The sequence below is a fragment of the Urtica dioica genome, chromosome 4 (genome assembly GCF_054948205.1).
Source record: "Urtica dioica subsp. dioica isolate 48M chromosome 4, U.dioica_male_clone48M_v1_H2, whole genome shotgun sequence".
NCBI lineage: Eukaryota > Viridiplantae > Streptophyta > Magnoliopsida > Rosales > Urticaceae > Urtica > Urtica dioica.
Genome location: NC_142759.1, coordinates 8,524,603 through 8,538,830, shown reverse-complemented (window position 1 = coordinate 8,538,830; position 14,228 = coordinate 8,524,603). Strand labels below are relative to the sequence as shown.

Below are 14,228 nucleotides of genomic sequence, written 5' to 3'. Positions count from 1 at the left end.
CGTCGCCTGAGAGATTCGAACTCTCGCGGGGAAACCCCATGTACTTAGCAGGCACACGCCTTAACCACTCGGCCAAAGCGACTTTGATATCAACTCGGAAATGAATAAGTTAACAAATTGATTCCAACCAAAAGCAATTTTATAAAATTCTAATAGGAGTCAAAATTTAAATTACAAAGAGACGAAACATATAATTTAAAAAAATATATATATACCAAATATTTAAAAGCAAATTCGAGTTTTAAGTTTTAACAACTTAACATAATAATGTAGATATTTAAAGATACAATAAAATAATAAGAGCGTTAAAACCTTTATTTATACTTCTAGCTTTCTATCATTTGGAGTACATTTATGATTAAATATTTTGAGCCAGTTTCTATTATTTTATATTAAACAAGCAGTATGTCTCGTGCGTTGCTGTGGAATAACTAATATATTTTAGTCTGGATGAAGAAATATATATATACATGTCTATAAACATTTAGGTTTGAAAAAAATGTATCTAAAATTTTTTGAGACATTTTTATTTTTCTGATAAAAAAAAATCGTTACAAATGAACATTACTTGTGTTTAGGATCCATACTCTTAAAAAAATTGTGTTCTTGTGAATAGAGGAGATTCATCTTCTTTATACATATATATATATATATGGCCACAAAGTAGTTGTAATTGACTTTTAATTTGCAATAAGCGTTCTATCGGTTTTTTTTTTTTTTTAACATGGTAATAGCTACTGAAATACTGTTAGAAATTTGTCAGAATCTTATGAAATTTTTCGCTTCTTGATTATTCAATTCAAAATTCCATAGATTCTCGTCAAGTATGAGGAAAATAGTTCAAATCGTACAACAATTTTTCTAAACTTATGGACGAAGCTACATGGTGGTGAGCGGGGACTTTTTATGTTTTTTAAATAATAACCAAAGCTTATTTAGTAATAATAACACTTATTTTTACCATAAAAAAAACCCCTTGTTTTTTGAAGCCAAAACTCATACAAAAGTAACAAAACTACGTACTACCTATATTTATTTCATTTCTTCAGTGTTAATAAATATTGTGGATTAAAAAAGTTACTGCTTCATCGTTATATACAAAAAAGAATTATTTAGCGCTTTAAAATAAATTTATAGCTTCAATTAGTTAAAATATATTATTCGCAGATTCGTGAAGGGACATTCTCCACCGATTAGACCATCACAATTTATTACATAGGAGACCATCACAATTTATTTTATAGGAGTTGTGACTCCACACTTTACGTAAACATCATGAATAAGAGTATAAGACAACGTATTAATATAACACCAAGCAAAACCCGCTTCCTTAACTCGAAGCCATAAGGTTACAACGTCTGAAAGGGTATTTTCATAACAATCTTAAATGACAATCATAAATGTCATAAATGACAATGTTAACTCCACAAAAACAGTTGATGAGCAATAAATATTTCGAAGACTTAGGGGCTGTTTGGTAACGTTTTTATTTTTTGTTTTTTGTTTTTAAAAATAAAAAAGTGACCTTAAGCAAAAAAAACGTGTTTGATAAAGTCATTTTTGTTTTTTGTTTTTAAAAATACAGGAGAGAATAAAACAAAAACTGGAGAATAAAAAAAACTTGTTTTCAAAATTTTTAAAAACAAAAACTCTCGAGATTCCTCTTCTCTTCGAACGCCGATCTCCTCGACGCCGACGCCGCATCTTCTCCGCCGATCTCCTCGACGCCGACGCCGTCTCCGCCGCCGTCCGAGGCTGCCGAGGCGTCTTCCACGTGGCGTCCCCTTGCACGCTCGAAGCCCCGCGGGACCCGCAGGCCGAGCTGCTCTCGCCGGCGATCGACGGCACCGTCAACGTCCTGCGCGCCGCCAGAGACTACTGCAAATCTCGTCAGGTCTATAGTCTTTTTCTTTTCTTTTTCTTTATGTTTAGAAATCTTATCCTAAAAAAAACAAAACAAACAATTATCATTATTTTACGAGAAAATTTGTTATTAAATAATTTCACATTAATTTGTTGCTTAACAGATAAATGAATTATTTAGCCTTATTTAGTAATCTTATTTCTAAATTATTGTATATGTTTATAACTCATTCACAGAATTATTAGCTCATGCTATAGCTCTAAAAAAAAAACAACAAAAAAGACCTTAATTTTTAATTTTTTTCGTATTTTATACTTAAAATAATAACAAATTTACCCCATGATTTTTGTTATACTTTGAAAGCAGACAAACCAGACATGTTTTTTATTTTTTATTTAAAAAAATAAAAATGTGAATTACCAAACATGTTTTTGTTTTTTCGTTTTAAAAACAAAAAACAAAAACGCAATTACCAAACATGTTTTTATTTTTTAAAAATTAGAAAACAAAACAAAATAGAATTGTATTTTGAAAAACAAAAAACAAAAAACAAAAATGTTACCAAACAGCCCCTTAATTGATCAATACCTTGAATTGAACACCACACCCACGAACCAGCAATCGGGCCGTGATCCAACAAATGAGAGTGAACACTGAATACGAGCCATCAATCCAGTCACCAACAAAACCATGCTGCCCAAAACCTAAGTTCGTCTCGCGAGGTCACACAGCCAATGCCATTGAGGCCGCTTAGGCCTAGGGTGGACTAATGCCCACCTGAAAATTTTAAAAAAATTTAAATTTTTTAATCTAATAATTTATATTTTTAGCTCAGCATTACATAATTTTTTCATATTTATACCTCTTGAATTTTTTTTTTCTTACATGCCTTTTAGAGAATTAAAAAAAAAAGAATTTAATCAAATTTGCACCCGTAGCTACAAATTATAGCTGGTTATGCGGATAGTGTTTCGGAGTCACGTCTTAGGTGCGCAAGCTTGGGTCGATAAGCGTTCTTGGCCCACATCTTAAGCACGCTTAGCCAGTCTTTCAGGCCCGCATCTCAGGCGCCATGGTGCGAGTCCCATAAGGTAGTATTTAATAAGCTTTCGCCAAATACATCAAGACCATGTTCTTGTAAGTTTTAACGAATACATCAAGACCATTTTTCTTAAGTCTTAACGAATACATCAAGACCATGTTCTTTTAAGAATGAGGACGTGGGTAGGCAAACACATCAAAACCATGTTCTTTAACGACCTTCATACATTCATTAAATTCAAGAGTGGACTTCACCGAAGAGTCTTCGATGAAACCTAGTAGCTTATCTTGATTTTCTCATTTTTATACTATAATGGCTTTTCTAATTAATTGAAGAGTTCATTAAGTATGTAGTCAACTTAATCGTTTGACATTGCTAAATAGCCAACATATCGTAAATCTTAGGTAAATATTCACTTCATTTTATTTACAAGCGTAATTTGATAAAAAAATACCCAAATATCATTCCCGCTCAAAACCGAATTTGCTTTAATTTTAAATTTAAAAAATAAACAACCCATTCGAGAAGTAAATGTTGCACAAATCGAGGACATAAAACTGACTAAATCAATCACCACACGCGATTACCTCACTTGACTTCATTACATTTCATAAAAAAAAAAAAAAAAAAAAAAAAAAAAAAAGAACAACAAGAAAACGATCGAACACGAAAAAAATTCACGCCGCCAAGAAAAATCTTAGAGACGTCAAAGTTCTACAGCCGCCGAGAAGATTTCAGCATATGTAACGATAGTACTCATATTCTTATATGTTGTTCGCAAATAAATTTATTTAGTTCATCTTTAAAGATTAAGATATTAGACTTTTTATTTTTTTGAAGGTGGATATGTAAATCGTATCAACGAAAACTGGACTATGGATCTCCGGTTCGAACGAAGCTGCGTCAATCTAACCACTCTTGCATCTGGGGAACCGAGATTTTTCATCAAATTCTTTTTTGGGTCCCATTTTTTGCGTCAATCAACGAGAAGTCCAAATTGTCTGGTGTGTGTGTGTGTCTGTTTCTGTGGCTACAAGATTGAGGAAGTTGATAAGGCTGTGGATTTGAGGATTTGAGTCTCTCTAGATAGTCTTCGATGCGTTCAAATCAGTTGTAACTATGCGTAAATTTTGTAAATAGTTGTAAATAATTACGTAAATATTGCTAAGTTTATGTCTTCCCAAAATTTTCTTTGTGTAATCAGTTGTAGATATTGTAAATTATAATGTATTCATCAATAAATAGTTGTAAATAAAAGTGTAATCTAAGTGTAAATAGTCGTAACCGTAATAAAGATTATAATCGGAAATTTTTTCTTTTAAATTGAATTTTAATTTCAGCAACTTTGTTTGATTTTTTAATATTTTTTTTTTCAGTAAATGAGAATAATAATTTAGGCAGTTTAGTTTTAAATTTGAATTATACGCCAATCTAAAGAATAAATCTCTATTGATTGGCATTTAGCTATGGAATTACGTGGATTTAGTCTTTAATGGTATAAGATATTTGATTGAATATTGGTATATTCAATATTTACCGGCCTCGACCTCGTCGGATGCTGCAGTCCTCACCCTCCATCTCAGCCTCATCGGATCTCGCAGTCCTCGCCATCCATCTCAGCCTCGTCGGATCCCGCAGTTTTCGCTATAATAAAAAAATGGCGATTGAAAACAAAAAAAATAAATAAAAAAAACCAACGTACCTCGACCTCGCGCAAAATATTTGAAAATTGATACAAAAAATCCACTGGTAGAAAATAGTAACGCTCAAAATGGATACAAAATAACTTGAAAATCGTGATTAAGCGTAATCACCAAATCAGTTGCAAAGAAAATAATAGAGATTTAATTGAAAAATTAAATAACCAAAACTTTGTTTAAATTTTGAAAGTTAAACGAAAAAAATATAAATTTTAAAATTCGGAAATAAAAAAGAGGGACAAATCTGAAAATGTATGAAAAAAATTTATAGAACTTCGTCATTTTTATGGTTACTTATCTAAGATTTACGAAATTTTGTCCATTCACAAACATGTAAGTTAACTATTTTTCTAAATTTTTTGTTAATTGAAAGGGAATTTTGCATGTTGATCATGATTTTACATCGAAGATATTTATTAATCGTTCTTGTTCATAAATGTGAAGACACAAGTATACGACTCTTCTCATGTTAAAAAAAGTATACAAGTATACAACTCTTTTACTAAAGACTCCATGAAGCAATTATATTTATGGAGTGATGATTAGAAACCTCACTTTCTGCACTTGCACTATTTCTAAATTTCTATTACATAAATATGTAAGCTCATAAAATTTGTGAAGAGGTACCGTAAAGCAATGAAACACGGAAAGAGAGCTTTAAGGAATTGTAATTGTAAAGTGCCTTTCCACAAGATTCCAAGTCTTTCACCAACATATTTATGAATAACAAGTAGTACTGGTGAAGGCATCATGATGATGTTGTTTTCTTTTCATTATTATTATAAATAACTTACACCTTGGAAAACACAATCCTGGATTGATAGGCATGTTATCTTTCATAATACTAAAAAAAAAGAGCGATGCTATTTACGGGTCACGAGTCCGAACGATCCACACATTCATTGACACGTGGCAATTTTTTTTTGTGTTTACTGCTTTGGTGGGGAGTTATGCGAATTCGTGCTCGGGTTGAAAAGCATTTCTGAAAAAAAAAACCATCTCCTAAAGTCTAAAGACAATAAATATCTGCTAAAACCTTTTCAATTCCAACATAAGAATCAAGAATTAAAAGCATGTTTACTGCGATCCGATCGCGTCGCACTTCCAATTTTACTGATAATTTGTGCATCGCTGGTAGTATATAACACGAATTTTGAAACATACCTCATATATATATATATATATATATATATATATATATATATTATATTTTTCATAGATATATATAAGAATATAACTTTTTTAATTAAAAATATTAAGTATTACGATATTTGAGGTAATTGTGCAATATTTGAGAAAATTATTTGTTTATATGTTTTCAAAATTTACAGTATTTGTGATTAAGGTATTTCTAATAATTTAAGAATAATTTGCTCACCTCGTGGAAGAATGACATCCTGCTCCTGCATCCCCTACGAAAAACGAGATACCACGCGTGATACTCATATCCCGTAGTATTTCAAACTATGATAAAAACAACTCGATCATTAATATCAATATGTTTTTTTTTAATCAATGCTTAATATGTCATGCAGTTTGATCTAGGGCGGAAACTGTTGGAATTGATCTAGGGTTTAAGAAAAAGTTTAACGCTTCGTTAAGCGGCGGAATTTTAAAAATTTTATTTTTCAAGTAAAACAGTTTTTACTAACCTAGACAAAGAGCAAGCACATGTAAATAAAACTAATATGAGCATAATAAATTTACTAACCTCTTTAGAAGCTTGAACGTTGATGAGCCTTCGGAAGGTTGAAAACGTTCGTCTCCCTCGCAGCACGTCTCTCTTTCTTTCCTTGGCAACTCGAGCAACCACGAAAGTTTCTATCACTAAATCACTTGAAATAAAAGGAATTAGTGTGTGGGTACTTTTAAACACTACGACTTAAGAACGAGTCTTGAAGTCGCAGAGCTAAACACTAGGTCAAATGAGGACCTAGGTGCCAAAACAATAAAAACGAAATTGAATAGAGAGAGAGATGAGAGGGGCGGCCAAGCTAGAGAGAGAAGCTCTCAAATCTCTAGAACTTGGGATGTATGAAATGTGTGGAATGAGGCTCCTATTTATAGGAGAGGTCTCACCTTCAATAAGGTAGTTTACTCTTCTATAGAATATCACATATTCATGAGCCAATTTCCCTTTTTCCTTCATGAGGTGCACGGCCAAGACATATCAAGTAAGTCCTTGGATTTGTTTCCTCTTTTGTTTGCTTCTCCCTTGACTCATTTGGGCGCCCACCTTGATTTCCTCTTAGGGGAAATTTGTTTCCTCTTTTTCTTTTGGCAAGTATCTTCATACATTCATGCACAAAATATTCTCTCTTTCTTTGGGTATGTTGGGCGCCTGTAACACTCTAGAAAGGCCTTCTAGAAGCTTTTCCATTTGTTCATGACAACATGAAAAATGCCCATTAAGAATTTTCAATAAAATTCTTATGAAATGAAATTAATCCACAAGGCCCAATGATCAAGTCATGGCCGAGTGTTATTGAGTCATCAAATGACCTTGTCAAAAAAATTATTGACATTCATTTCATCCTATGTCTCAAAAGACAAAAATACCATTTTGACAATTTTCGTTCTTGTTTTGACTTAGCTTCCAGTTTAACTATTCCTACTCGATGTGATTCGTGACAGTGACCTCATGGATCCAAATGAACAAAGCTTGAGCTAAATACTTGGACTCAAAAGTTCACAAACCTTTTCCAAGTTTAGCTTAATGTCAACTGACCCCACTAAAGAGTTGACACTGAAAATCTCTCGGTTCAAATGAATTTATTTTCTACTCAAGAATTCAACCTAATTGTAATGAGTGGATCCACAGAATATTATCAATGTTTACCCTTCATGAATATCATCAGCTAGTCAGGATTTACAAAATTATCATTTTACCCTTCTAGCTGTTATTTCCTCAACTCCTTTGTCGCTTGTGAATAAGTTAGAAACAATGTATTGACGGGGAGCTAACAAGTCACATTGTTTCATCCAAAAGAGTCAGGACTCAATTTGGACACTGGCCAGTTCATTTATTCACATTCCAAGGAACAAAGCATGAGGTGATATACATTGCATTTCAACAATCTTGTACATGAATTCCATATCTATGAGAACTTCACAAAGTTACTCATGACATCTTCATAACTTAGTACTTCACCAATAGGTCATGTTCGGAATCACATAGTGAGTCCGAACTCTGACTTTCTCAAATGAGAATACGTAAGCTATGAAATGACATGTCTCATTTCAGGATTAAGGTAAGCATGCTGCAATTCATACGTAGTGACTTCGAGACATAAGAGGTTAAAGGGTTTGTTCTTATTTTGTCTCTAGAAGTGCACTGGTCAATTCAGTACCTTCGGAAGATACCTAGAAGAACTATAGAGTCTCCAACTCTCAATGCCCCATAACCAGACATCATAGATTCTCCTAACAATCGTACTGAGGTCAATAGTCCTTTGATCCTTAGATTGCGAATATATCGTTTTAAGCAAACTACGAAGAGTTTGTTCATGCAAATCTACATTTGTCTCTTCGTAAGTTGTTAAGTTTGTTTATGGACTAAAGACTATGTTTTTATCATAAAGCTTCAGACAAGGAAGATTGAATGAACGTTTCAAATTTTATTAATAAATAAGCAACTACAAGCAAGAGTCTTCGTAAGACTATATGACATCAAATGTACATAAATAGACACTACTACTCTTCTTGTGGGCACCATTGACAACAGCCATGACCTCGACTACTTATGACACTAGTACAAAAATGGGCTTCGATTGACAGCTAGTGCATAAGTATTTCTCTCATACACTAAGAGTTTGACGTGGTTAATCTAAGCTCTGTGCGTACGTGTGTGTGTGCGCGCGCATTTTGGCATAGTTTTCTCAAATTAAGATAACTTAATCCAAACCTTCGTGGAGTGTAATATTTATAGAAATCACAAAGGCTTGAGATGTTTGGACATGCCTTGACGAGAATTGCGTCGAGGAGGCAAGAAGCGAGGTGCTTAACCATTGTGGATTGGATGCAAGAAAGGTAGTTCTCAACAAGGGGGAAAGGACGGACGCTAACAAGGAGGGTTTGCAACAAGAAGGGTCAACAACATGCACGACCTGCCACTATTGGATCGGTTTGGTTCAATTTTGGCCAAATTTTAGATCAAAATCGAATTTTCAAGTAATAGGTCTAGTTTGAGCAAAAATCAAATTTCGGTTATCCAAAATATTTGGCTCGGTTTATACATATATATATATATATATATATATATATATATATACACAAACGATTCCTATGTGCTAATAAATAGGAGCCAGCAACACTCTCAATTCGAATATCAAGTTCGTCCTTGTTCTTTTGTATTGAAAAAAATGAGAATTTTTAAATAAAATGAGTGTTTATATCCAAAATCAAACATGAAATGCGTGAATATAAGCAATAAATCATTATCACCAGACCACCATGACTTGTTTGTCATAACATTATCTAAATAATATAAAATCGGTTCAGTTAAGTTATAATTAAATTGAATATTCTCAAAATTGATAATCGAATATAACTAAAAATTGGTTAACCGAACTTTTTTTTGATGATGTTGTACTAAATTTTGATTTTTAATCAGTTTGATCATCGATTTAATCAATTTTCAATTAATATTTGTACATTCCTACCTATCGTGGAGTTGAAGTGGCCGTAGATTCGGGCTAAACAGCGACGTGGACGCAAAAGAAAGAGAATATGTTTCAATAGGACACGATATATAATATCTAGGGTAAAAAAAATCATGGATTATATACTTACAGTTTTACACCCACGGAAGTGTGTGTATATATATATATATATATATGATCTTGGCATTTTTTTTTTTTTTTTGGAATTCAAGTATGATCTTGGCATTGACCATCCTAACATTCCTCTCTACACTGGAAATAAAAGATTAACCCTATTTAAATTTGAAATTTTAGGAAGGTAAGGTAAAAAAAATAAAATAAAAAAAATCCTCTACGTTGAAGGCTTGAAGCCATGCCACATCCAGAATGAAACCCATATCACAGCTTTCCTGTTTTCTAGAAATGGTAATATTTTTATTACTTTTTTTTGTTTCCCTTCGAAAGGTGAAAGGGAAGGTAGTTCATAGGAAATAATTAAGATTTCCGAGCAATTTTTTATTTTTTATTTTTAGATAATGCACAAGTGCACGTTGGGATGTGGTGGAAGTTGAACTGTAATTTCCACTATAAGAATATACCTGTACGCGTATATGATTATTGTGGTTCCAACTCTTTTCCACTATGAGATTATTTATATAAAAACTCAAAATATCACAATCCTCACATGTTTAGACCAACTCCACCCGATAACACTATTTTCTACTATATTTTACAGTACATGTCACATCAAACACTACCTCATCTCCAACCGAACTCTATTTTTTACACCAAATTGAAATATTAATTTTATATTCAACTTTCTCTTATTTATTTCTATACCCTTATATTTATTTAATATTAATCAATTATACCACTTATTCATGATTTAATAATGAAGTATTACTCCATAAAATTATTCAAAATACAAATTAACACAAAGTAAACTTAATATTTATTAAACACAAAATACAATACAAAAAAATAACATAAAATAAAATAAAAAAGTACAATTACACATCTGAATTAGAATATCTCTCCCACAAATGGTCGATCAATGCATTTCTTGAGCAAATGAAGAAGTCAGGTGATATGAGGGAACGCCTCTTAGAAAGTATAGATAAGGCTAATAATATGAGGGAACGCCTCTTAGTGTTTTTTTTTTTTTTTTTTTTTACATTTCGATGTCGTTGTAATGTTATTTTATTTTTCTTTTAATATTAATGTCGTTTTAGTTTTTCCCAAACTCCAACTGTTAATGTTGTATTTGAAAATAAATTTAATGAATAATTTAAGGATAAATATGATATAATTTTATAAATTAATACAAATATATAAATTATAAACTTTATAGGGACTAAAAAAATATTTTGGAGTAGTGAATAGTGTCACGCCATATTTGGCGTGACACCAAACTCAATAAATATCTCACGCCATAATAGCGTGAGATAAAGCGTACGGTTGGAGCATCAATATACGCTATTACCAGCATATAGCGTCCGGCTGGAGAAGGCCTTAGAAATAGAGCATATACAACCAGAATAGAGTGATCAATAGACTACAATTCAGCTATATTTTTCACTCAGTTATATATAATAAAAAATAAAATGCGTTATATTATTCATAATTCATATAGAGTAAGATTTTAATAGTATTTACTTTATCTAATTTTAAAATAGGTATCCCAAAAACTTATTTTATTTATATTTATTTTACGTATAATTGTAATATTAATTTATCACAATATAATATATATAATTATTTTATATTGCTCTATTAAAATGTGTGGTATGAAAATAAATTTTAATACATAATAGAGAATAACTAGACCAAAAAAAATATTAATCTCCATGGCAAAAAATTTGATAATATTTTACATGACATTAAAATTCTAAAAACATCGCTAAAGATAGTACATTACAAACAACATTTAAATGCAAACTATTATGATAGGAAAAAGCACATAGTATTGATCACATATGAGAAAAATATACTAATGCATATAAGACTAAAAAAAAATTAATTTATATTTTTTTGTCTTTGTTATTTAATTTATGTAATTTTTTTGTTGGATATGTAATAGTTTTTAATCCACATCTGTTAGTATGATGTATATCAGCCTATACTTGTATCAGGTATTTAAATGTAATGTGTATTTATTTTATTAAATGAAAATTAGTTCATAAGTATTTGAGGGTCACAAATCTATTTTAAATTGATGTAATATGTATATAAAATTATTAAAGTGTGATTAGGTACAAAAGACACACATTAAAACATATATATATATATATATATATATAATGTGATAAATAAAAAATTATTAGAATAATATAAAGTTTAATAAAATACTAATTTAGGAGAATGAAACAAGTGTGTGACCCCTCTCATCTAATCAACTTAAGCTTTCAAACTTCGCATGAGAATTCGCTGATCAACGCTAATACAGGTGGAGCCCACTTTTATTAGTGTTATCACCGCATCAGGGCGTTGATGAATAGTATTTTTTATGTAACACTATTCATTGCACTTTAATTTAGAATTAGATGCGTAAAAATAGCTTTTTATTGATATCTCTAAATTTCATGTCGACCACCCTTTCTCGCAGTGGAAGCAAGAGAATCGAGTATCTTTAGTTTCAACTTGTAGCCTTCTCCCAAAGACCCTCCAAGGGACCAATAAGGACTAGTCTCTCATAATTAAGGCCACACGATTGATGAGAGATTGTAGAATATGTTCGCGTTGAAGGGTTATCCATCAGTACATCGTCGTCCACTAGCATTTTCGAATTTGTGCTCTCATCTTCAGCTCTAAAATCTCGTCGTTACACATGAGAGTTCTTCTCTGTTTGAGTATCTCATCTTGAGAGTCTTTTACTACTATCTAACTCTTTGCCAATTTGACTACGACATACTAAATATAAAATAAAAAAGTTAGCTAGCTGGACACTTGATGAAGTATCGTTAAAATTATGATCATATTCACGCGCTATTTGCGCTATGTTGAGATCGATTAAAAGTAATTGTTTTTTTTTTTTTTTAGTTTGGATCTTAAATAAAGTTGATTGAGGTTGATCTACTAGAGGACAGCTATGCAATTTATTTAAGTTAATAAATTAATCTAGCACGTCAAAATTTGGATTCCCTTTAATAATTTACAATTGATCGGATAAAGAAAACGGAAAGGAAAAAGAAAGTGTTAGGTACTATGTAGTATGTACTACTTCTAGATCTAGTACTACGAGCGTCAATAAACAATAATTATTGAAGATTTTCGGTGGATTAACGCTATTTTTACCAATAACACTTGTGAAATAATTGAAAAGAAATATAGTATTGGAGGAACAAAAAACAAACTTTTTTGTCATTAAATATCTTCTTATTGAAATTCAGTAGTGTTTGTTATTTCTTCTATGATGAAAAATAAAAAATGAAATCATTGTTATATATTCTTATTAAAGCTCTAGAAGACACAACAAACTTTGTTTCTATAAATTTGAAATTTATTTTAAGAATGAAACTAATGATACTATTTTGCTATCAATGTGTTAGTCATGCATCAATTTTTTGTGAGTGCTTCTCAAAAAGGCTAATTTTCCATTAGATGTTAAGTGAAACTATGAAGGAGTAGATTGGATGAATCCTCGACTACTCTGATTTACCGGCTTGGATTTGAGGCGATGCCAAAGTGGTCGATGCAGAGATTCATCTAGACCGTAATGGAGTCTTATGGCACAACTATTGATACATTTAAGTTTTTTATTCTTGCTTTAGGGGGTGTTTAACTTTTTTGGATCTTGAAAAGTTAGTTACATCAATTTGAAATTTTGTAAGTGGGTAAACACTGTTATGCCGTTATTTTTACATGATATAAATAACACACCGAGAGCAAAAAATGACACATCAAACTCATACACAAGACCCGAGCCCACAAAACAAACTCACAGGTCAAACACCGGATCAACACTCATGAGATGTCTCTCAAATAAACTCTAAAAAGATACTCTCAAAGCATGTTTTCAGGCTAGACTCCTTGACAAATCTTCAAGACAAAACCATAAACATGACCACCCGGATGACTAAATAAAATGACCACCCGGCCGTCTTCACTTTGCCAAGACCACCCGGCTGTCTTTATTCGGCCAAAATCAACCGGTCGTCTTCACTCGGCCAAGATTACACGACTGTCTTCACTCGACTTAGACCACCCAGTCATCTTCACTCGGCCAAGACCACCAGCCGTCTGCACCACCCAACCAAGTACTTTTCACCAAACCTTGGCTCTTATAAATACATCACTCATTCGCAACACAAGGTAAGTTTGTCTTAACTTGTCAAAACTCTACAAAAATCACACTACAACTCTCTCTCTCTCTAGAAAATATAGAGACTGTTAAATTTCATCTTAAAATCAATGAGTACTAAGTGAAGAGGCTCAACTGATATATAAACATATGTTCATTCACACACACAACCAATGTGGGACTATCTCACTTCAATACTCCTCATCACGCGTAGCGTGACCAAGCCGAGTAACAATCCCTCTCACGCTACGCATAGGCCGGGTCAAATTCAAGTTGTGTGAATGGACAAGGCTCTGATACCATGTTAAATTTCATCTTAAAACCAATTGGTACTATGTAGAGATGCTCAACTGATATATAAACACACGTCCATTCACACACACAATCAATGTGGGACTATCTCACTTCATAAGAGACAAGTACAACTCGTTCACAAAGAACACAATACAACACAACTAATGTTGAGCGTCGAAGCGAGCGCCGAGAGAAAACCCTCCGCGTCCCTCTAGATTCACATCTTCTTGTGGTTAGGTGAAGATGCAAGGATTCGAAGACCCGACGAAGAACACGAAGAATATGGAAGATCCAAAGACTCAGAGACTCGAAGATCCGAAGATCCGGACCCTCGAAGATCCGAAGAACACGATGAAATCGAAGAACATAAACACGTGAAAAACACGGA

At 32.3% G+C, this 14,228-nt stretch overlaps 1 non-coding gene across 1 annotated transcript; it reads right to left on the bottom strand.

The window, feature by feature from the left end:
* On the bottom strand, nt 1-82 carry TRNAS-GCU (transfer RNA serine (anticodon GCU)). Its single transcript has one exon. It is a non-coding gene; the product is annotated as a tRNA-Ser (tRNA).
* Between the last annotated feature and the right edge of the window lie 14,146 nt (nt 83-14,228).